Here is a 26,041-nt window from a genome sequence, read left to right as displayed (position 1 = left end):
TATTAGTAAAGGATAAAGAAGTGAGAAATTATATACTTCTCGAGGTTTATTATTTCACTCTTATTCCAATTTCAAATAGGCAACTGCCAGACCCATCGAGAAAAACTGGATGGAGGCGACACTTCTTGACGAAACAAAAAGGACTGACTTTAACAGGAGGGGAGATCAGGGCCGGATTAAGGGGGTGGCCACATGGGCCGCGGCCCATGGCGGCAAATTTTGCATATTTTTTTTTTATAAAAAACTCGGATTTTGACAAAAAATTACAAACGAGAAAATGCGACAAAATCTCGCATTTCCTGAGAATATAGTAATTTCTAATTTTGTCGTCTTTCAGCGATACAAGAGATAAGCACCTTTAATTAGTCGAGTTAAGAGAGAAACCTAACACCCAATTTGGCCCGGAACACGCCGTTCGCCGACTTAAAGAGAAATGATGACGAGCGCCTTGAAATGAAAAGGAGAAGCCCTCGGCGCGGCGGTCGGTGTGTAATACATATTAGCGCCTACAAGACTGCACGAATACTTCACGCATTGCATCGAACACAGTGCGGTCACTGCGGTCAGCGTGAAGCGGATAGCGCCTACAAGAATACATGAATACTTCACGCATTGCGCCAAAGACAGTGCGGTCAGCGTGAAACGCGACTATGCGTGAATACTTCACGCATTGCGTCAAACACAGTGCGTTCAGCAGCGGTCGGCTTGAAACTCATAGCGCCTACAAGACAGCCGGAACACTTCACGCATTGCGCCAAACACAGTGCAGTCCGCGCGGCCCAAAAAAGGTGTCCAACACGAGTAAACGTGTCTTATGCACCCCTCCCCCGCTGGCGTGTTTACTTGATGGTTTTTATTGATATTTCAAAACGAATGAGAAGGGGGCGGCAAAATACAGGCGGCCCATGGGCGGCAAGTAGGTAAATCCTGCCCTAAGGGAGATGGGACAAAAATCAAAGCCACATCAAGATCAAACCGAGAGAAATATCTTCGGAGTTTCATTTTTTGAAAAGCGCAGGCAGACAAAGTTAACTTTATGAGAGGCAATCGGAGTTTTTAAAAACTATTGACGATGTTTGACAACGACAGGCCAAGATTCATACAGTTTCTCTGAGTTGCAGAGCAAAGGCGTCATTTTGGGTCTCCTCCATTAACGCGCTTCGTTATTACATAAAACTAATAAAAATGAACCCTCGCCCATAATAAAGCACACGGATTGTGCAATCGCAACGATCTAAATAGGAGACATGCGAACGGTCCATTTGCATATTCACCGATTGTGTGGCTTGAGAGTGTGGTACAGTGGATTCTGCTCGCCTATAACCGTCTTTTTGAAGGAATTACAACCCCCTTAAAATTTAATTGGGCGGGCACGAGGCCAGTGGGTCGATTCTTTAATCGTTATCGAATGAGTTTGATCGATAAGTCCCTATCTGCACAATGTTATATATCGAGATCAAGGCCATTCGATAAAGATTCAACAATCGCGTCGCTGGTAGTTATACTGGATCTGATAAAGGTTGCGGAGGCAATTCATTTGTGAGTCATTCCTGGGTTAAAAGCTCGATAGACTGGAATTGTATCATCGGCATCCGTGCTTCGTGTTCAAAAATGATTGCTTTCAAATTTAACCTTTGCACGGACAGATGAGTCGTAACGAAGTTGTCTTTCTTGTCAAGATGCGTACTCATAATACATCGGTTCGCCAGGACTTGAAGGAATACCTATACCTTTCATTTTTCAAAATTCAGAGATTTTTCCTGTGGATGGTTTGAATAATTATGCTTGCTACGGGCAGAGGGCTTTCATGTGGAGCATGCTTTCCTTAAATTGTTCTTCTTGTGCAGCGCTGCTGGTTGTCCTCTGAATTTTCATGGATAGTACTTTGAAAAGTTCTGCAACATCAGACCATAATCAAGAAGCAGTAAGGAAAATGCGTATACTTACTGACTTAACTGCAAGGGCTGACATGCTAAATTTGGGCTTTTAAAATGCCCACTTACCTTCACTATAAAGTTGATGCAAAGAGTACAGTTCTAGAGTGATTAGACATTGTAAATTTGAAGAAAATTCCTCCCTCCAATGAGTATTTTCCTGCTTGAAGGAGAAGGAACAGCACATTATGTGTGATTGATATGCTGAAGGAAAAGCTCTCGCTTAAAATTAATGAAAGGAATCGGTCAGTTTAACTTGAAATATTCACTTATAACTATCAAAATTCAGAAATTTTTACAATTCATTTTGAGTGTGACCTTGGTGAATGATGATTATTTTTTTAATTTTATAGGCCAGTGACGATGCAATTTTTCTAAAAATCACTACCTGATCCTTGAATTCTTGGAATTTGTCTATTCTTGCAAGGAGCGAAGAATGCCTCATAGTGTGGAATATTTTGGAAGACCATGTGAAAAGAAGGTACAGATTATTCTTATATTTTGGCATGCTTAAATAGATAAGAACATTTGTGAGAGGATTCACGGAAAAAAAAAGGTTAAAAAAGTTTTGATTGGTAGGTTTTTTTTGTTTTTTTTTTCTAAAAAAAAAAAAAAAAAATAAATAAATAAAAAATTGTGTTTAATTTTAAGGCACTTTTTTGGTATACAGAACAATTTCAGTTCACTGACCCACATTGTTTTGAGCCAAGGAATGTGCTTTTGAATTAAATACAATTTTTCTTTCAAATTCAAAAACTTTTTTAACATTTTTATCAGTATATATTAGATGCTGCAATTGATCCTTAATTTTTAATGAGGCTCTGAACCTGTGTTTACCTCTGTGGTCAGGTTACCTGCTGGCTAATATACCTACTGTGAGGACTCTCACCCAGTGGATAGGAGCCAACCTAACTGCGAGGTCCTCTCACCTATCTGCGAGGTCCTCTCACCTATCTGCGAGGTGCTCTCACCTATCGGCGAGGTCTCCTAACCTATCGGCGAGGCGAGGTCCTCGCCGTGAGCTGTCAGCACCTCGCGGCGAGGTCCATGCCTAACCGACTTCCTCACTGCGAGGTCTTGGCAAGGTCATCACCTAACTGCGAGGAGTTTCCTAACCGCGAGGTCCAAAATATGCTGCGAGCTGTCTGCGAGCTCGCTGCGAGGTAATATTTTCTCTAGGGTGATATTAACAGGCGGGTCATCGTCGGTAACACTGACTCTCGTGGATAAAGGGTCGGCCCCCTCTGTGTTTGCACGGAGTGCTTGAATAATAATTGAATATCCAATTATGCATGAGAAACCAACCTTTAAGTGAGTTATTTGAGACGTATTTATCTGACTTGAATAATTCATCAAAACATTTTCTGCGTGAAGGAAGAAAATATAAGAGGAATTTAATAAATTTGACCTGATCAGTGGGTGGCATGACAGACTAGCATTCCTTTCAAGTCTGTCAACTATCTAATTTACTGTGATAGTAAAAAAGATGAGCTTGCTAATTTCTATCAGTCTACTATTTGGGGGGGGGGGGGGGGAGAGATATTTACGATGGAAAGATGGCCTTTTTTCACGGACCTAATTAAGAGGTGGATGAAATCTATTATTTACACTTTGGATATTCTACACATCGCGGGTTATCTACAATTTTTGAGTATCCGCTGACAAGGTTGCCAGGTGCGTAGTTAGAGTAGTTCCGGAGGGCCAACCCCTCCAGAGGACTGGAGGTGGCCCCTTACAGCATTTTTCCAGCCATGCTCATGAAAGTTGCACGGTTGCAAATGTCTTTACGAGGTCTGCATCGAAACGTTAAACTTATCGGCTCAGTGTGATGACATTTTATACGACAGCTAAAAATAATTACAAGGATTTTTTAACTACGCAGGAAAATTTTAAGCAAAGCCCTCCTCGTATTATTCTAGGTCACGCAACTGCACTCGTTAAAGGGCGAGAGAATATAAGTCAAGGTCAGGTCCGCGAATTGAATGAGACTCTCGCGTTTGAACTTGAGGAGTTTTCTCACTGTATCAAGTCTCATTCCCACAGTGGGAAAAGGAATAGGGCGCCAAGTTCTCGTGACTAAAATCTGATATCCACCACGACTAAACCGCAGTGACCATAAACTGCGATTAATTATGGGGCTTCAACTAGCGAATTTCAGACGGAGTTCCAATAATGTCCCCGACCGGTTCGATCGATCATCTCTGGTCGTTTCGCGAAGGAGGTTGGGGTCCGTTGGAGTCAGATCGAGATCATTGAAATGCATTTCCGTGCCTGATACTGCAGGGCTACCGCACTCTTCCGCAAGAACTTGACAATCCTGCTCGGTTATAAGCTATGGGATTTCAGTGCCAAGTTGTTTGGGCAAGAACTAGTTCCGTTGAAATATCGAAGTCATGGACTATTCTAGTTTCCAGCGGCAGCGATTTTAGCGCGGGTGAAACTAGCTCAAGCAGAATTCGAATGGACCAAAGCTGGGAGCATCCATTCAAATCATCGGGAAGCTTTCCCAAAATATCGTGACATAAGCTGTTTTTTAAATTGGACAGATTTTACTAAAATCAGCCTAATTGCCTGGGATGTTACCCAACTTCCCCTCATCAAAGAGCTCATCAGCGTTGCAGCTCAAAATTTATTGTGGTTGTAAAAAAAAGTAAAAAAAAAATAGGGAAAAAATACATTTTTTTCAGGGTGTACCATCATTTTAATTTAATGTCTTTACCTTTCATTTTTACACTTTCAGTTTTTAATATTTCGTGGGCGTTTCGGCAAGAATTTTATGGATGTTCAAATAAGGAATGATGCGATGTTCATAAAATTCGCAAAAACATAATAATAATAATAATATCTGAACGAGACATCATGAAAAGTTAATTTATCTTCAGGTAACAAGGATAAGAAGTCGACCCACGAAGATTTTATGAGACGACGGGAGACTTGATGAAGGGAGCTAACGATTCATAACTTTGGTGTCGTAATCAGAGCAAATACTTGGAGCATCACACCAAATATTCCGCACTTTATTACCTTTGTCCGAAATGATTATTTCGCGGGGAATCCTTACTCTCAGAAGAAGCTGCAAGAGTCGACTGGCTAGTAAATACATAAAATGAGAATGTCTTTCTGCACTTTTTTATCCTCGATATGAGGACGCTTTGACTCGAGTTTCACTAATCTAGGAATTCTGCACATCAATATAATTATGTTTCAGCAGAACGGCAGGGCCGGATTAAGGGGGTGGCCACATGGGCCGCGGCCCATGGCGGCAAATTTTGCAATTTATGTAAATGTAGGTATAAAAAAAAATCGGATTTAGAAAAAGAAAAAAAATTACTAACGAGAAAAGGCGACAAAATCTCTCATTTCCTGAGAGTATAGTAATTTCTAATTTTGTCGTCTTTCAGTGATACAAGAGACAGCACCATCAGTTAGTCGAGTTGAGAGAGAGACCAAACACGCAATTTGGCCTGCAACGGGCGCGACTTAGAGAGAAATGATGACGAGGACTTCAGATGAAAAGAAGAAGCCCTCGGCGCGGCAGTCGGCATGTAACACATATTAGCGCTTACAAGACTGCACGAATACTTCACGCATCGCATTCAACACAGTCCAGTCATTGCGGTCAGCGTGAAACGGATAGCGCCTACAAGACTGCGTGAATACTTCACACATTGTGCCAAACATGGTGCGGTCTGCGCGGCGCGGCAGCGGAAGTTAAAATCATTAATCCACATTTATGTTTGTTCTTTCATAATATTTTCGTTCATTTCTTATGAATTGAAGGCCTTGTCCACCCAGAGATAGGTTTACGAAACTTTCGCGCTAAGTTCCATGAACTTTTGCTAGTAATGTTGCCAGGGCTTTCCCAAAAAATGTGTTCAACACAAGTAAACGAGTCTTATGCACCCTTCCCCCGCTGGCACGTTCATTAGATGGTTTTTATTGATGTTTCAAAACGAATGAGAAGGGGGCGGCAAAATACAGGCGGCCCATGGGCGGCAAGTAGGTAAATCCGGCCCTGCAGAAGGTACTAAATTCAGATGTATGACGTAAATTCATTTGATTGGTGGTATGCGGGTAAAATAGAGGGTACCATAATACATTTGGTATTTCACTTTCGCCTCCAACAGCCTAGTTTATCTTGAGTCATCATGGACTTTTTTGCGGCTCATCACTACTGCCTGTACTCAGTACTGCCCTGCTAAGGAAAAACGCATTATAAGCCCTCAGGGGTTGCAAAATCTCCTTCGACAAATCATGAACTTTCGGGAAAATTTGTGAATATTTCTCTTCCAATTTTACGGAGGATTTGGTTCGTAATTTGATCTAAAAAATCTAGAAATGGCAAGGACAAATATTCATAATTTTCTTCAAAATTAAATATTTTCTGAGAGGAAATTTTGCAACTCCCGGTTGTCCATACGGCGTTGTTCCTTAGCACGGCAGTATAGTTGGCGCTACTTTATCCAAAGTGTTAGGGCTCTGCGCTAAGTTGTTCTTCCCGTGGTAGTGCCCCGTTGTTGGGAATAGTTTTCACGGTTAAAGCGAGGATTTCATCGGCATGTGAATAGGGTATGTGTGACTCCAGCTGAGGGCGCATGCTCGTGTGTATGTGATGAGCGCATGAGCCTGCACTTGGACATTGTAAAGCAAGTCGCGGCCGGCGGGTCTCGGCGACGATCTTGTGATTGGTTCGTGGAAGTGAGCTACAGGGTGATGCACAGGACAATAGGAGGAGATGGAAGGATATGAGAGGAGCACTGAAGATATTTACGGAACGGACGATAGGATAGGATAGGAGCAGGAGCGCTAGTCCACTCAAGCGCACTCAAGGACTGGTTCGTTGAACCCCGGCCACAGCGGGTCTCGTCTCGGACGTGTCCGGATTGCCCGGGCACCACCACCATTGCTCCGATACATCGCTGTCGGATCGCCAAGAAGGAATCTCCCACTTTACCCATGGGTCCGCTTCCGAAAGCTTCACGACTTAAAGTCCACCATTTGATCATTGAGAGAAGCAGTATTGCAAAAAGACATATCAGACTCTTTCACGACTCCTCAAAGACATTTTCAGAACTGCTAATTAGGTAGATAAGGAGGGACGCATACGAAATTGAAGGCCACCGTGAACGTTATCGAAGTCAATTGCAAAAACCATTTCAGGCTCATCCGTCATTTACAGTAGTCTCCGGGGAAAAAAGTACACTTGATATGGCTTTCAAACATCAATCCTAACACCCAGTCCATTTTTTTACATATAGATTATTCCATTTTCCAATGTGGATGGACTTCTTTGGCATAAATTCGCCCATCCCTCCTTTTTAAAAAGACCACCATCCAATTTTTCTCAACAACGTCCTGGGCAGCGAGAAACCACCAACTATTATCGACTTCGTTAGAATTATCTATGATTTCAATTTTGTCACACTTCGGTGTATACCCGAATAATTGACCTGTACTCCGTGCCTTTTCGTAACTACGTTTTTCTTTGTAAATCCATTCTCCTGATTGTTAAGTATGCCATAGATGAAAGTAGGAGAGTCCTCCAAACAGTACTCCCGGAATAATGGCATTTTTAAAAAGTCAAGTGGACTTTTGATTTAAGTTGGCACCGTAGCTCTTCGCCGGCCAGCACGCCCTATGCGCGCCGATGTCCCTATTTCCTCAGCCTACCCGACGGGCATAAGTAAGCTCAACTGAAGTCCTGGCCCAACAGCGTCACAAGATTGTGCAGGAGTGGATATGTACCTTCCGACGGTGAAGATACGCCATTGTTGTTTCTCGTGAGGCGGGAAACTTCAAATGTTCAATCCGATCACGTCAATTGGAATCCCCCCCCCCCCCCTGATTGTAACCAAATATTCGATTTAAGCTGGGGATGAAAGAGAAAGAAGGGGTGCATAGTTGAAGAGACTGTAATTTCGTATGGTCTGTAAGGGGTGCACAGTTGAAGAGACTGTAATTCCGTATGGTATCTAACTCTGAGGATGTCAGGCTTTTATGCTGAAGTTTCATGAGATCAGTTTTTTTCCAAGACTTGTTCGGTATCGAATTCAAGCCAAACGTTTAGCCCCGTTACGAATGGAAAGGCATAAGTTTTAAAGTAGGGTTTAGTGGATTGACGAAAGAGGAGGGTGCAGTAGAAAATTTGTAGATCTTGAGGGGAAAGGATTCGAAACAAGTTTTTGGCCCAAGGTGAAAAACGCTGCCTCATAGTGGAATTTTTTTTCATAAGTCTTGATATTTGGCACCAGTGGTACGGGCGAGGGAGACGATGGCACCTGTTGGTTGTAGTGAGAAACTAAAAGCCTTTCCGCGGGTCGCCACTTGCCACGTAGCTCTTCACTCCTGCGGTTTTGAGAGGCCCATGTTATATAATACAGTTATTATGTGCGAAATATTTAAGATAAATGCAAGGTTTTCCACACGAATTTTTATTTTTGTTCCCTGCTCGTGTTTATTCGATGATCTTCAAACGGTTATTTTTTACCCACGGTTTTTTGAAGGCCTTTTGGCATGGTTAGGTTTGTTTTATGTTTTTATGTTTTCTGAAATCTTATTGGTACTAGATTGTATATATTACGGGTTTTCAGGGCACGGTTTTTGTATTCGTAGGTTATTTTGCGATTTATTTATGCCTTTGCTTGTAATTAGACGTTTTTATGTACATACTGAAGAGTCTAAGTCAGCAATCACTTAACTCGTTTGCGATATCTGAAAATCTCGGTCTGAATGTTATTTTTTTAAAGGAGGACAAGTTCACATCATTCCTTGAAGTTTGTGCAGAATTTTCTTCGCACAGAGAAGAAAACTCACGGCAGTTTTAAAGAATTGCCGTAGAGTAGTTTTTCGTTTAAAAAATAAAGTATGACAATAAGTCTGCTACGTCACAGACCGAGTTATGTGATTGCCGACTTGTACCGTCGATGTATCATTTCACCCCAAAAGGTCTTTTTAGGTTTGACATTTTCTTTTAGGTTGACGCACCAAAGATAGTTACGAAACACGAAATAACGTTTGAGAATCGCAAAAAGCTTCTGGATCTAAAACTTTTCAAAACATCCTATTTCGGATGGACCCTTGGGACAGGTCTTCTAATCTCCATGTCACTTAATGTACATGACAAGAGACAAAAAAAGGAAGGAAAAAAGAAGAGAAACCATAAAAAATCGTAAAATAAAATTGAGACCTGCAGGGGTATAACCCGAGAACTCTATGGTTGGAAATATATTAAAGTGGCTTTTTATCTTTACAGTGGTGAAGTGATAGAGAAATTAAGCGCGTTGCAAGGGGGGTTGCGGTGAGTAAACGGTTTAGTTGCGGTCTGATTTAAACGATACGCGTTCGAGATGGAGCTCTGGACCCAGTTGTAAAGGGGTCAATGTTGGAGGCTCGATAGGTACACAGGCGGTGGCTCGCGGAGTGAGCGGAAAGTGCACTTGAGGTCCAGATTACTTCACAGACTTTCATCTCAGACATAAGCCACAGCGTTGGAGCATACTCTTTCAATAATAACTGTAACATTGCGGTCAAACCGATTGAAATGGTAAATCAATTACGCAGCCAAATGAGCTCTGAGATCCTAGGTTGCTAGACCATCGGGAATTCCTCGACTGCGTTAGTGTAAATTAGTGCAAATTAGGGAAATTTTTCAACGTGATCTGCAAACCATGCTTCTCGTTTGTCGTGGAATTGTTTCTTTTTGTTCTGCACACGTTCCTTTAAAATGTAAGATTAATTATTTGTTACTTTCGGAAATTTTCTTAACGGTATACACTGAAAATACAGTGCTTGATTTAAGGATGGCAATTCTTGGATCCGTCGCCAATAATCTTGTCATCTTCATTGAAGCTGAATTTCTCTAGAAAAAGAAAAAAAGTCTTGGAATGAGCAAAAATAGTAGCATCAAATAAGCAGCATTATTCTTGAACCGAGAAAGGCAGATTCTTGGCAGATTTTTTTTTAGTGAGTTACAGTCTCAAGTGCAATACATTTCAATGCTTTGAAAGGTATACTGGTACGCGTCCCAGTCTATCTATTCGCGTTATCGCTCTCCGTAGTTCAGGCTCTTCAGTTTTTGACAACTCTTGTTGAGAAATGCTGAGAAAAGTTGTCGCTGTGTAAAATATACTCCGCAAATTCATTCGCGAGTTTCCAAGAGCTAATGCTCATAGTAAATAAAACGAGTGTAGTTATGATAGATAGAAGGAAAAGTACAGGGTTAGAAATGATCGTATCATCTTTTGAGCGAGACGTGGTACTTACTAATGAAAAATTAGCGTTTATTCTTCATATTCGTGGCCTCAGTTGGGGACGGCTGAAATAGGCAACTAAACTAACTGCGAAGCGCGGCTGGCAGTGTTGCGTGAAATTGAAGGCACCCAAAGTCGAAATCTTGTTTCTGGGTAGGTTGATGTTGATCCCGTTTATCCCTGCTAAGGAATGTTCAGCACTTCAGCTCGGTGAACTTTGTTGAGTTAAAATTATTGCAAAATAGTGTCTATTTGTAAGATTTTTATTTGCGTAGCAGTGTAATATTTCAGTTAATTCACCATTTCTAAATCCGTCTCAAATGCGCGAAAGATACGTTAGATCTCGAAAAAGGGATGTGTCTCGCGACACTCTCCCGTACTTTTAAAGAGAGAGTCTACGTCATAGCTTGGCTTACAGAAGGGCGTAAGTAAACGTAAAGATGAGCCCGGGAAATCGTTGAGTTATACGGACGACAGGGCTCACGTCTACATTAGTTACGTCCTTATGGCAGAAGAACGACGACGTGACGAGACAGTCAAGGATGAGGACGGCAGCTTTCATTATTGCCTTTTGATTCACACTGGATGAACTCGTTTCTCTCGCAAAGGAGGAATCCGATGTGACAACCGTCCAGTTCATCTCGATTAACGACCGTTCATGACCAACTATGGGAAAAAAATCCGCCTTAACTTTCACTTCCGTCAAATTCACGCCGTCATGACTCAAATTTTGGTTTCGGCTCGTTGAGAAAAGTTGAGTTTTCATGGAAAGATCCGGAATCGGGGATTTTCAGTGTCAGATCCTGTCAAATGTAAGTTTGGGGCTTTCACTCATGGAACTTACAGAGAATCGTCGAAGATGTTACCAGCATTTCAATAGTGAAAATATTGTGTTGGAGTTTTCTTAGCCAACGTGCGTTAAAAATTCAGCATAAAGCTGAAAATCTCAATACAGAGGGAAAAAGCTCATATGAGCACAATTTTCCTTCAAAGAGATATGCTGTTTGGTGCAACACTAGTTACGTGTGCACTAAAACTCCAAAATACTGTCTAACTGTCTTACGACCCGTGCGTCAATCGCAATCAGTTTGAGTAAAAATATCCGTAATATTTTTATGTCGAACGTGCGAAACTACGTGTTTCCGTTTGCAACGTTGCAGGCTTACTGTCATTTCTTCTTTAAAAAACTGGTCAACGTAATTTCTTGAAAACTGCCTTGATTTTTCTTCCCTGTTAGCAGACTATTCTGCATGATTTTAAAAACCTTAAAGTTTGCTGGTTTCTTTTCGAGCGAATGACATGAGAACTGAAATTTTGAATCACTGCGATGGAGATGTACGTGGTTTTGCACTTCACTCAGCGATGTTTTATCCATGTCAATCTAGGAGCATAACTCTGATTTCCGAAAAAATAGGCATTTAGCGCTCTTAAAAAATTAGAGTTATCCGTCAAAATGATATTTGAATTTTCACACTTCGACCTCAATAGATGGCATTGAGTGTCATGTTTGGTGGCATGTTAGTCTTTTTAGTCTTACTGCATTGATTTTAATTTTTCGAATTAATTGGGCCTCATCTCTTTTACAAATACAACTCCAACTCAGTATGATTTATGTCTAAACAACTCTTCGGCGCTATATTACTTATACAGCATTTCTACATACAGAAAGATTGGTTAAAAATTGATAAAATAGCGATTCTCATGAAAATCAGTGATATACCCACCTATACAATTATTGCGTGCTGAGGGGTATTACCCAATAAATGCGCAAAATCGAGAGTGGGCGGACACATTTCTTGCTCATCAATTTTCACTCTCTTTGAAGTGTAGGCATAATCCTTTCGCAGTGCGGATGGTTCACGAAGGTTCAACGAAAGAAAATTACAGGCGCATTAAAAGCATTGTTCCCAAGTCAGACAATAGGCTGCGCATCCGATTCAACACAGATCACAACACAGGAGACGTCTGACGCTTGGTGGAAGTTGGGCTTCAACCCATCAAGGATAGCCTTGGACGTTCACATACTCAGCAATGTTGCCACTCTCAACGCCTTATCGGGCTTATTCTGAGTGGAGTCCCTTTATACCGAGAGTAAAGGCGACGCGAATCCATTTCTGAATGGTTCCCGTATTTTAGGCCTTCATGGTGTCACAAACGGGAATAAAGATGACATTTTCATTAATTGCAAAGATTATAAACTGGAATGGACCGGGGTTTAATAGGGGGTACGGCAAGGAACAAATGGAAATGAGAGAGGGAACGGAGATAGCAATTCGGGAATGGGCTGATCGAAGATTACAAAAAACTTCCGACTTGTGTAATCTTTATTCCCGTTTGTGATATCCATGAGCCGAATTGTCTCAACTCTCTCTATGAAAGGACTCTAATTCTGAGTACCCATGACAAGAAAATATAGTCAATTTGTAGTTTCCCGAACGAAGAAACGTAACTCCATCTCAAGGTTGCAAAATTGACTAAAATAATTAAATTTTATACAAGAAGGAACTTGTGCAATAATTTTCCAAAATTTTACTGATTTTTACATGCGATCAAAAGAAAAATGAGGGAAATTTTTGGTTAGAAATGATCTGGCATTTATGTGCTTGGGGCGGGGCCGGCAGCTGAAATTTCCGAATTCGCGCCCCTCTGCACAAGCGTCTTTTGGTGGAGTCCGGGCATAAATCATCCCGGCCGTAAAATGATGGGGCGGGGGATCCTGTACGTGAAACTATCGTGCAATTACTTTTGGCATTAGTCCTTGGACATTCATTCTTTCATCACCCGTAACGAAAGGACCCCGCCTCCACGATACTTCTCAACGTAAACGCAAATCTAACCCTCATTTCGGAACATGTCAGAATTTCCTCCGGCAAAAATCTTTTTTAGGTAGGTATATTTGCTCATTGAAATTATCGATGTAAAGAACTGACGGTGAAACGCCCAACTGTATTTAACCGCTTTTTAACATTATGGCTCACATTCGAACTGCATTTTGCTATTAGGAACTACAATTTCTATGGCCCATCCGTTAGAACACGCATGTGCACAGGAAAACTAACGGTACACACTCACTGTTTCTAAACTGAGCCAGAAATTTTAGTTTCGAATTGCAAAATGCAGTAGTCAATTTAATGTTCTTCTGTGGGAACTAAATAAGATCACTTGTAAAAATACAATACATATTTATCAATCTGACCTCTTCACACATGCATATAAACGTGATGACACAGATACTTGATCAATTTTAGCATTCTTCGCCTAAAAGTAAACGTAAAACAGAAGAAAAGTAATACACATATATCTCCCTACGAATTTTACCAATTGTTCAAACTAATGTCATAGATAAATCTGAGTTTGAGAACTACCCCTCAGAAAGCGCCATGACGCTGATTTCAATTTGTCTTTCCCTTGTGTGTGTTACATGATACATTAACAATTCCTGATAAATCAACCATATTTTAACACCCAAAAAAAATTCCAATCAAGTTTCATCCCAGAAAGATTCAAACGTAGAAGTCTATTATATCTTCACGTGTCTGCACCCTGAGAGAGGTTTGAATCCCCATTTAATTTTTCTCTCTTATTTATAATTTCACTGCTGACTAGTGAGAAGTTTTGAGATCCTTTCAATATCAGTTTGGGTCATCTCTACTAACGAGAGAAAAAATGAAAAAATAATAAATGGAAAGAAGAAGCATCTCTCTCTCATTTATCAGTGACGGGTCAATTCAGGGGTAAAAACCGCGCCGACTCCCAGCTATTCTGAATGGTCGACCCCAGTTGCCAAATTAAGAGAGCCCAACAAAATTAGTCGGTGCAAATGTGCCAAAAATCATAATTATTACGGTAACATGACATCCATGGATGAGACGAGGTGGGACCCGGGGTGGGTCACGAAGGTGAAAGAAGGGGATCGGCGGAGGCACTGACTCAGACGATGAGAAAAGGGTCGGCGAGGGGGTAGCGGGTGGTTAAAAAAAGAGATTTATTTACAGGTGAAATCCGGTGTAAAGAAGGGAGCACTAATTTTGTCATGGGTTTCTTTGTCAAACCTCATCAAAATGCCGGGGAGAGAAAGAGACGGGGAAACGGGGGGACGTAAAGGGCAGCCAGGGGTGAGGGAGGAAGAAGTTTAGTCGATTCTCGGTAACAAACGTCATTTCACCTGCACGGGGAGCGCTCAAAACAAAAGTAGGTAGATCTCCGCACGACCACGGCCATGGCGCGGCGCGGCACAACGAAGATTCCTAGCCGTCACGCGGTTCCCATTTTTATGCGTTTCCTGCGCTGTCGTGCTAAGGAAGAACGTCGTATGAACCTTTCAGACGTTGCCAAGTTCCCTTCGATAATATGCTAATTTTTAGGAAAACTTGTGAGTATATTTATCCGAAATTTTCAAAGTACTCCATTCGCAATTTTATCCAAAATGTCTGGAAATTTTACCAAAAAATACGCATGACTTTTTTACGGAACAATTTTCTTAACCGGAAAAATTGGCAACATTCGAATGTTCAAACGGTGTTTTCCCTTAGCACGGCATTGCGAGCCAGCGCGCCAGTAGTTTGAGCGAGATCCCTAAGGAGGGATACCATTCGAACATTCGAATATTGCCGTATCCCCCGACACAATGTCCATTTTTAGGAGAAATTCGAATATTTCCCCATGAAAGTTTTACACATACTACAGGAAAATTCGCGGCTAGAATGTTCCGAAAAATTTGGCGGGAAAAAATCACAAGTTTCAAAAGAATTCGTGTTTTATACCGGAAGAAATTTGGCAACGCCTGACTATTCATACGGTGTTTTTCTTTAACATGGAAGATCAGGTCTTCCTTTGCCGCAGGTGCAATCTATTCAAAAGGAAAGTAGACTGTCCCGGTGGGATTGAGTCATCTTTGTTGGCTGACTCTCTTAGTGAGCCCCAAAAATTTCACACCTTTTACGTATCATGACTGGTCGGTTGGCTGCCGAAAAAACAGTGGTTTCCTGTTTACCATGGTGGGTACTAAATTCGGGGAATGAAAATTTGATAACTCAGCCGTGAATTAAATTTTATTTATCATCTGAAGACATATTTTGTCTCCGAAAGTGGTGGATTGCCGATTCAAGTGATGCGTAGCAGCGTTAGCGGTGAAGAGATTTCCAACTTTTCACTCTAGATCTTATTATTATAGAGGGTTGATCTTATTGTTAGAGGGTTCTTCTCATGCCCAACGCGAGAATGATCGATTCCATTCGTAACATTTTTTATATTCTACCCAATAACAGAGGACTGCCATAAACGGATGATGGAACGCAAAATACCACGAACGGTCCATCCGGTATGAATTTTATATCAATTTCATATGAATGAATAAACCCATCTCCAATCCACGCGTTATCCGACAAAATAGTCCTTATCATTCAGAATGAGCAAGATAACTTGCCTATTAGCCTTTATAGAGGAGGTCTAAATTATGAAACCATCTAACATATACTTCGAACCACGATTAGTACGGTTTCGTTCAAGTTTCGACATTTAAATGGCAAAGACGGTCACCTTACGCGGTGATTTGACTAGGAATTCCCTCGCATAATTGATTCACAAACGTCAACGAGGCATCATTAAAGGCGATGATGGCCATCACTGATGAGGTCACTGACCATGGGAGGGGCATGATGAGCGGTCAAAATTTTTGCTCGGGCAGCCCAACGGTAAGTCTTCCGCTGAAGTATGCACATGGACTTAATTGAACAGCGGTCATCGGACAATCCATAAACGCCGCGCGGACGAAGAATCGGAAACCAATGATATAGCAAGCACATTTGCCAGGCGGCACCGAAAATAGATCGGATGGACGAGGAGTTTCGGCAATTTTCGGCACAGTTCGACGGCCGAGCCGAGCGGATTGGCGGGCGCAAAATTATGGAGCACGTCACATCATCGCCCGTTTCCAATTGCTATTTAAACGACGCGCTACGGCGGTCTTCCTGAAGGAAAGCTAAGTTTGGCTCCCTTCCATCCTTACGAAGCCTTCTAACGACCATTTCCATGCAATGAGCCGACTTAATCGTTGTGCAATTATTCATCAAACGGATAACCGATTGGTAATCGGCGGGTTTTTCAACTGCGTCGTGAAATTGATCTTGGTAAGAGTGTGTAATCCGTAAGCGGCAAGGAAGCACAACCATCGAGTATACGCAAAGCTAAGAAGCTAGCTGGAATCATGTTCCGCTTTACGAACTCTGAGCTTGGAGTATGCCGGGCTTTAGGTACGAGTTTTCATATACTACGGTAGCTCAATGGAAAGATTTTATTGTTGCCCATGGATCGAATGGGAAGTTCATTTTTGTTCATGAAGAGCCTCTAGCTCTCTAATGAACTTGATACTTTGCTAGGCTCGATGGAATGCGTGGCATGAATATAATTATTTTTGGAGACTTGAACGAAAGGATAAGAAAGTCAACCAAAAAGTCACAGAGGCTGGCAACACTGATTTTAGGTCATTTAAATCGATTGGTGGAATGCGAGGCATAAACATATATTTTTGGAGACTTGAACGAAAGGATAAGAAAGTCAACAAAAAGGTCTCAGAGGCTGGCAACACTGATTGTAAGTCATGCGAATCGATTGGTGAAATACGCGGCATAAACATAAACTTTTGGAGACTTGAACGAAAGGATAAGAAAGTCAACCAAAAAGTTATAGAGGCTGGCAACATTGATTTTAAGTATTTTAATTCGAATAAATATATACGTACAATCGATTCTACATAAAGCAGCCTGCTTCGATGAATATCGCACGTTTTACATACGCGTACATTCATGGATTTTTTTTTTTCGCTTTTTGATGGATTAGAAAGTCAATTTTTGCCCATCAAGAGTCTATAGTTTTTTTTATGAAATGAAAACCTTGCTAGGCTCGGTGAAACGTACGGCACAAACATATACTGAGAATGAGACTCTTTGGAGACTTGAACGAAAGGGTAAGAAAGTCAACCAAATAGTCAAAGACGCTAGCGACCCTGTTTTCAATTCATTCAAATCTATTACATAAAATCAATTGTAGGTGAAACAGCCTGCTTCGATGTATATCGATTGTTTTACATATATTTACATTGAGGAAGCTCAGTGTTGCCAACTTGCGATAATCATGACCTTTTCTTGCTTCTTTGCAGGAAATTGAATCATATTTCATACGATATACGGTTCATTTTTCACAATGCAGTGCATACAAGTACTACAGCGGTAGCAAAACCGGTGTTTCCATGGTATAATTCATAGTAAAAATTAGTAGGCTAGGCCTGACGCAACAGTTTCCTTGACAACTTTCAGACACTGTCAACGTTTTTTAAAACTGGACAATACGCGGTTAACAACAATGAGAAGCGAGTACTTAAAGGCTCAATGAACAATTATCGTGAGGAGGTGTTTGGCAGACGTGGCACCTCAGCCGGGCTGTGCTGGAGCGGCTGACCGTCGACTATTGACTATTGTCACATCGAATGAAAGGGTGTCACAAGCAAGTGTGTGGTGGATTTACAGCGCGGCTCTGTACAAAGGTGGTTACTTTCCTATAGTCGGGTCGGGTCTCCTTTACACGCGGAGAGAATGTCTTCAGCTCCAGCGCCTCTAGACAAAGCTCTTTATACTGCCAGACGGATTTCGTATTCAATCTTTCCTGGATAGGTTAACGCGTCAATGATTGGCTCAAGTTCAGAGAATTTGGGCTGCAACCAGAGCAAATCGTCTTAATTAGTTTGCCAGGTTACCTATTATTTGGACGTATTTCTGCCAATCGGAACTATGTGAATTATGACGTGAGCCCTGTTATGCATATATTCATATGGGTCTCAGGGATCATGTCTTAATGCACATAGTTCCGTTCAGCAGAAATACGTCCATTTTTGGATGTCAGGTGACTGAAGAGATTTCTCATTATGGTCGAGAGACAAAATGCGTATTGAAGAATGATTATTTCTGAAAATAATTTGACAAGTCCAAATGGTATGTCAAACTAGCCAATCAAATTATGCCTTGTCAGCTGCCCTTTAAATAAATATTTATGTAGATTTAAAGTTTTTTTTTGTATAAGGGCCGTTTGCAAGTTCTCTTTTCAACTTCTGGTTACCAAACCAGTGGTCAGACTCTGACCGGGTCGATTGTTGAATCGTTATCGAATGCTTCTGATCGATAAATCCCTATCTTAACAATGCTGTATATCGATCAAGGTCATTCGATAACGATTCAACAATCAAGGAGCTGCAGTCAATCTGCTAATCAGCCTAGCTACCGGTTGGCGAGAGAGAACAAAGGCTGATCGGGACCCGACCTGAAGAAAACAAAGAGTCATACACAGCTACCTTTGGTCAAGCTCTGGTCAGCTCCACTTTGACAAGCACCTGACCAGAGGCCTTACAATCGGCTCTAAGAGGGATTGAACTGCCGGAAAATTTGTCACCTCAAAAGTACCTCCTTCCTCAAAAGTACAAGTTCAATGCCTACTAAGTTGAATCAGGTTTTCTTTCTTGAATCCTTCATGTCATTATGCACCATTTGGATTCTGATTCATTTAAGCGGCAACACGGCTTGCCTAACATCCATTCTAGGTGGGGGAGACTGAACATGTTTTTGTCGGCAAATGTAGTTCATACTTTACATCCCAATAGATCACACACCTGTAACATGCCAGGCCAATCCTGATAGCGGGACAACAACAGTTGACACTATGCTTGCGACGCCGCGCCGGCCGCACACCGACGGAACTGTATTATTGCGCGGTGGTGATTCCAACAAGTTGGCAACACTGTTAATACTCCATTTAAATACATTGAATAAATCGATTTTAGCTGAGACTGGTAGCCTCACCTAGAATCGATTGTTTAACATACATTTAAATGAAAAAATATCAGTATTGCCAACTTCCAAGAATTGCCAATGTTATGGCGTAAGCATAGCGACGGTTTGCTCCCGCTTGACAGGATGCTCAGCTTCTTTATGCTTTTAGTTCATCGGAAAATAAATAAAATGAAGAACGACCGGTCACTGAAATTGCTACTTCATTGCAGTAAAACAAAGAGTAACAGACGTTTGTAGGCAGAGAGCGTGGTTTAGTGGTTTGTCTATACTGATAAAAAATCATGATTAAATATTTAATTGTTTTTCTTTGCAAAATGGTCAAGCCTTAGCATTGAGAACACTTTTCCAGCTCCTCACTTTTGTTGCAACATAGAATCATGCATCAACGCTCACCGTTGTATTATAAAGTGTGTTCGGGTGAAGAAGAGCGTACATATGCGGGCAGCTACCATTCAACAATTTTTACTGAGGTCTCGGATGATAATGTTTATGTAATGTCCTTGTCTAAATTTTGATAACGATGAACCTGCACCTGCTGAAGAGTGAAAGTTCTCTTTTCCATCTCTTTGAGCAGTATTCGTGAAGTATAGGAGATAACAGTGGTTTTAACAAAGTTTTGTTTTGTTTAATTTTTAATTAATTCATTCCTTGTTCCAGAGTTCCATTTCAACTTTTTTCAATGAAACGGGTCCCTAAAAAAATTTCTACGTTCCAAGTCGAGGAAATTCCATGCGTTTTTTTCACGTATCAAAAGTGCATGGATCTTTAATGAGAATGCGTAAATATCGGGGCACCGAACACATGTTGCTAAAATACTGGTTTAACTTAAAATTTTTGGCAAAAATCGGAGCATGGCGCCTCGAAGCAGATTTCACCTATATATGTTCCCAAAAAATAAGTTAGTGTAAATAAACCAAAATTAAATCTGAAGTATAAGAATGCGAAGATTAACGGTTCGATTCAACTAATCGAATGCAATATTTCAAGTTCGTATACTTTCTGCGTTATTTTAGTGCTTACGGGATAGATTTTTTGGGAAGAAACCGCTGATTTGTGGGCGAGGCTCCGTTTTTTGCCAACAATTTAAAGCTGAAACTAGTAATTTAACTAAGTTTGTTCGATACCTCGATATTTGTTTACTTTTGGCTTGGCGTGGGGCCCACGCCGCGGGCTCAATGGGCTCATCTTAAGCTGTGGTCACATAAAAACCACCGGGACAGGCAATACCTAAAGATTGCCGAATTCTTGCGAGAGTGTATTAGTATTATTGCTGCATTGTGTTAGTTGTTTACACAGATCGCTAATGGGATTTTGCGAAAAAGAGACATTTCGGAATGAAAAAATTGAATTCTTGAATTTTTAATTTTAGGGTCAAAAGTAGCTTTTTTCAGGTCTTTTCGCCCACATATTTTATAACCTCATGCTCAATATTTAGGTATTCTTCGTCTAGGAGGTATTGGTCACACCATTTAAGTACCTTACGGAGGTTGTTTTGATTGGAGAAAGTAAAGAAGGGGGGGGGGGGGAACAAAAACCCAGAGAGAATTCGATCTCATAAAAACATAAAAAGGAACGCGGAGATAATGCAGGAAACGTGTTTAAAACGGGCTGTACAAATCTGCACAGCGGTAGATATTTGTCGAGGAATGAGCGAGGCGCTGCGTTCGTAAAGGAGAGGAACGGCGGAACCGGCCCGCGCCCGACCCGAAAACGCCATGCTTCGGCCGAGCGCGGAATCTCGTTCCTGCTACCTCTCTACTTCTCTACCTCTCTACATCTCTGTCTACTCCAGTCCGAGCTGAGCCCGGCTAAAAAAAAAGGAGAGAAAAAAAAGGAGTGCGACGCCGGTGGCGCGGCGGCGCAGCGAAAACATGCCTCTGCTATTGAGCTGACAATGGACGACTCGGAACATGTTTTTTTCCTGTGACATCAACATCGGAATGTTCTCAATAGGCCTCAAAAAAATGATAACATCGAAGATTCTTGGTTTGTCAGGTAAAATTCTGATATAGAACTTAGGAATTAGGCGAGAGTGCGGAAAGATTACTTAAGAGTCGAAATGCCTCCAGTGTTGACCGGAGTTGCTCATGGAGGGAGCGAATCGCTCTCTGCTTCATGTTGGAGCGGGCTCGGCTCACATTTGAGCGCATACAATACAAATTGTCTTTCAAATTGGGGGTTGATGAATGCCCGGATACAATTAAAGCTTCTAATTTTGTTAGAAATTCTCTCGAAACTTTTTTTCAGGCAAGTCAGGCCTACGCTCTTGCTTAGAACAAGCAACATTCTTGTCTCCTCCTGGACATGAGTTCGGTCAGAATATGAGAGAATGAAACGCTCTTCATCTCCCTCCGAAGGTAGAGTTTTTGGGTCTATGTTATCCCATTAGGACGGGTTGAACACCTGCTCATACCAATGCAAGATAACATATTACTTGAGTAAATCGTTTCAAATGAAATAGGCTTTTGGTAAAGCGATATAATATGTGCTCATTGTAAAAAAAAACTTTCATGAAAAGTTTTAATTTTTTTTGAGGAGATTGACAATCAAAAAGACATGGGATCGGTAGTGTCGAATAAGTTTTCTCATCTGTGCTCATCTTTCCGTTAAAAAGTGCACCTTCTAAATCATATCTACTTCCAATAGTAGGTACCCCTTTATTGCATTATTAATGTTTGGATGTAGGTCGATGGCTATACTACTATCGCCTATCCAATAAGGGTGACATTTCCAACCTTTTTCAATCCTCCTTCCCATCTTAAAAATGAAAAGTAAGGATGGAAAACACTATCTATGAGTTAGCATGATATCTCATACCCTGAGATAAATTTTTTGGGATCCTCTGTACTCCAAGCAGTGGGGCTCTTCGGTTTCCACCGTAAAGGATCTCTATCATAGATCTGCCCAGTAGTGGTTGCCGAAAAGGTTGCAGAAACGTTACGGAAACGTTCAGTAACGTTGCTTTTGGCCACCGGTATAAGTAAGACTGTGACAACTTATGTTTTTAACGTTTCCTCAACCTGCCGACGATCGTTGCCGGGCGTAAAAGAGGGATTTTATTTGGATTTTAACTATTCAGTATTGAACGGGACTCACCTGTATTTCTGTGATGAGAGTTAGTTTAATCCCTTAGAAACGAAAACACACACACATTGTCAAAAGCACACTCGATTTCGGGAGTCAGTAACGCATAGGGGACCGGTCAGAAGCACTTGTCGGGGCACACACACAACGCACAGGGGGAATGACCGGCGCGGCGAGCGGGGGAAGGAGTTAGGACGCGGCGGGCCGACGCACTCCACGGATGGTGACTCAAGACTGGTACCTGGCGAGGAAATGGAATGCCAAGAAACTAGGCTCCCCGCGAGAGAGCGTGCAAAGCTGAGGATCCTACCTGCGGGACCTGCGGCCTGCGGATCTACCTGTCCTCAGCCGTGCGCCTGTGGTTGCCGCGGTTCCTCCGCCACACAGTGGATCGAGTCAATCAAAGAGGTCGGTCATGAAATTTTTTACTAAAACTGCGAATTTTCATGTTTATTTCGTTCTATTTTACATTTTTAGGGGTGGTTCCAGAAGAAAATTTCACTAGAAACTAATGAAACCACTCTTAGAACCTCAAAATTTTGTATAGACGGAGTTATGAGTGGTTAAAGTTTCCAAGTTTTGTCCGATCTATCCTATTGATTCGATCCAGTGTGCGCCATCTAGCTTGGACCTCTTGGTCCGATCGGCGCGCCTGCTCCCTGCTCGCTTCTTTCTCCTCTCCTTCATTCCATTGGGAGATGCTGCCACGTTGCCCCCTTTTTTCCGCTTCGTAGACTCACTCTGTCTTTCTTCCGTTTTAATTCTTCCTCAGGATAGGCGAATTTCCGCCTCTGGTTTTCATTCGCTTTATAGACCAAATCCTTGAACCGAACATTTTTTCCCGACCCTATCCATTGAGCTCATGAGCAACCAGTGTCCAAACCAAATAAAAAATCCCTGTTGAGCAGGTCGCTGCAATCTGTCGTTGAGCGGTGATGTGACTTAATGGCTATTGATAGGAGATGGTCCAACTCGCGGAAGTGGCGGGGGCCCACGAAGCACCATCCTGGGGTTTGGCACGTAGCGGCCAGCGGGCCGATAATTGAAATTTATAGACAAAGATGACAAAAGGGATACGGAGGGCACCTATTGGTGGTTGCAATGGAAAAATGCAGTAGGTAACAGACTAATTAACGGCAACCTACGAGAAACCCGACAATTAGTCCATCATTTTCTTCCCTAGTCTATTAGAACCACACATTTCAACCGATCGGATCGCTCCATATTCTCAAATGTCTTCTTTGCCTATAGTTTTGTCTATCAATTTCAATAACCAGCCCGCAGGGGGTGTCTGCACCTCCTACTTCATAACAGTTAATACAAATTTTGCATCGAGGCTCCGTTTGTCATTTTCAGTATCGAGTTCTTGCTAAATGAGTTCACGCACTTCTAGATTGCGACGGAGGATCGAATTGTATGACGTCACTTTTACTTGTAAGGTAAATGGAAGAGGCAAGATGGCGGATCTTCTGTCGCAGTCTAAAAGTTCGTAAACTTATTTGGCGTGGACTGTAACTCGTGGGCTTCAATTTTGATCCCTCCGTCACTAAATAAGACGTTCTTTTCGAAATTCGGCACCTCGGTCGAAGGATTCTCCTCGTGCCCTCATCCTATATCGAGTTCTATCTTCAATTTTGCCGGGCGAGCGCCAGTCAGGAGTCGGCGCTAGTTGCATCGTATCTGCTGCTGCCGCCGACCATCGACTATGCACCATTCATCGGACGATGGAGGGCAGAAATGCAGCATCGGTGCGGTGCTTCTATCGTTCGGAATTCAGCTGCGTCACGCTATAGATCGATGTGAGGTCTTTGCCTTTAAAACACCCTCTCCGGTCTAATAACCAAGTTTCAGAGCCCCGTGCGTTTTAACAATGAAATCCAATGTTTAAGGAAGAGCATCCTACGAATAGAATGTGCAGCGAAAGGTATAAGGGAATACAGTGTGGTCGATGCCGTTACGATTTTTATATCAATTAATTTGAAAAGTTTTACATTTAAGAACTACCGTTCTTGGCTTATCTGTAGAAGCTTATATGCGCACAGGAAAACTAGATGCGGATAAAAATTGAGCAAAAAATTATAGAGCCCCAATGAAAGAATTCGTCCAATTGAGCATACATGAAAGGTAAAACAATTTTCTATATGATCTACATTTTGCGCGCGCATGCTTTCTAAAATAATTGAGAATAAAAGTAGTTCCCTATTGCAAAATGCAATGTTTGTAAAAAGGCCTGAAAATGATCTGTTTTGTTTATCAATTGTACAGACATTTGCGCCAGCTAAGAGTACCCCAGGGTAGGCAAGAGTTTATTACTCCTGGATGGTTCATGCATTTGCACTGGAAAAAAAAAAAACACATTGGATCAATCTAGAGTCCAGACTCTTGAAAACATTGACAAGAAAAAATACTATTGATTCAATCAGATTTAAGCTTAAATCAAAAGGAAATCCGCTCAAATTAAGAGGCTTGGTTCTTGATTTAAGCTAAAAACCGATTGAATCAAGAGTATTTTTTCTTGTCGATGTTTTTAAGAGTCTGGACTCTCGATACAATGTGTTTTTTTTCCAGTGTGCCAATGAAGTTTCATCGACAGAAATGGTTGAAATTTGCAGCAATTATTATATAATGGTATAATGATAGGGTGATTTTCTGATAGGGTGATTTTCTGATAGGGTGATTTTCTTCAACATTGATTTAATGGTGGTTCTTTTGATCACAGTGGATTTTACCATAGCTTCCATCTATTTGGATCAGTTTAAGAGTAGCTTTGTGGCTCAAACTGGACCGTTGATAACCCAAAGAGAGACGATATGAAGGGAATTGGTAGATATGTTTAGGCTAAGAAATTACGCCTATTCCTCATTATATACCTGACCCAGAAGTCTATTGTCCATTCATATGACCCGCGAGTGTCCAAGAGCTCAGACTGATCAAGGACGGTGTCGAAGGGTCTCGGCAACATAGGCTCCGGGGAGGCTTTACGTGTCTCATAAATTATAGGAAACCTCTATTTATTTCCAGCTCTCTCAATATTGGAGGGGTATCAGGGGGGCGGGGGAGAAAACGAGTGGAATGAAAAATGCAGCTCATTGATCGATGAATCTCCTCTGCAGGGTTGTCAGATTTCAGAGTATCAAATGTAAAGTGTCTGGACATGATCCATTTAAAAACCCGGAAGGAGCAAACCAAAACTTTTAAGAATTTGGTTTGTTACGAGAAGGAGGATATTGTTATTATGAGGAACTTCATTTATCTGCGACGAAAACTTGTAACTTCGTTCAGTTTTTGGATCCCAACCGTAGTAAAAGTGAATCAGCCTGACGTCAGGCTATGTTTCATAAACTACTCTGAGTCAGACTGATTCTTGCTGATGTTAGACTGATTTTAGCCTGTATCAGTATCAGCCAGGCTTAGGGTAGTGTATTAAACATAACCTGACGTCAAGCTGAATCACTTTTCCTTTCGAATTAGGCTACAATAATGAATTGGGAGTTGTAAAATGTTTCGTTACAAGCAGTCTGGCTATAGATTTAAAGGGTATCGAGTGAAATCAATCATGAGTTACTTTATATTAAGGCGCTTTTTCAAGTTTTAACCACGCTTCGTTCAAAAATTGAATATAGTCGAAGTGAACAGTTTGGGAGCAGTAACAGTTGCCAGCGATAGTTTGGACACGTCTATGCTATTCCAGTTCAATAAGTCCTTTATAATTTCAGTTTTTCGTGCTTGTTATGGCAGGTTCCCTCCAAGAACCCCGAATCCAAGTAGGCAATGTGAAAGACTAAGGAGTTAGCAAAAGTTGCTTGTCGTGGTTCGCACTAATTCTAATAGCTTGTCCTCCATTGTCCATATCCAAGGCTAAGGTGGGCTGAGACGTCTACAATACGAGAAATATTAGTTTTAACGGAGTAGTAAATAATAGTGCTCAATTTTCTCT

At 41.6% G+C, this 26,041-nt stretch overlaps 1 protein-coding gene across 4 annotated transcripts in view; it reads right to left on the bottom strand.

Moving 5' to 3' along the window:
• The window catches only part of uif (sushi, von Willebrand factor type A, EGF and pentraxin domain-containing protein uif), a 186,849-nt gene extending 162,079 nt beyond the window's left edge, over window positions 1-24,770 (bottom strand). For 2 of the 4 annotated variants that reach the window (XM_072298877.1, XM_072298879.1), the window contains exon 1: window positions 22,117-24,770. The gene's annotated coding sequence lies outside the window, so the exon portion shown is untranslated. The remainder of the gene's footprint in view (window positions 1-22,116) is intronic. The other 2 variants (XM_019057537.2, XM_019057538.2) reach the window with 1 other exon arrangement.
• Window positions 24,771-26,041: the final 1,271 nt, after the last annotated feature.

This window comes from Bemisia tabaci, chromosome 1 (genome assembly GCF_918797505.1).
Source record: "Bemisia tabaci chromosome 1, PGI_BMITA_v3".
Classification (NCBI taxonomy): Eukaryota; Metazoa; Arthropoda; class Insecta; order Hemiptera; family Aleyrodidae; genus Bemisia; species Bemisia tabaci.
This window is presented reverse-complemented; position numbering and strand designations above follow the sequence as displayed.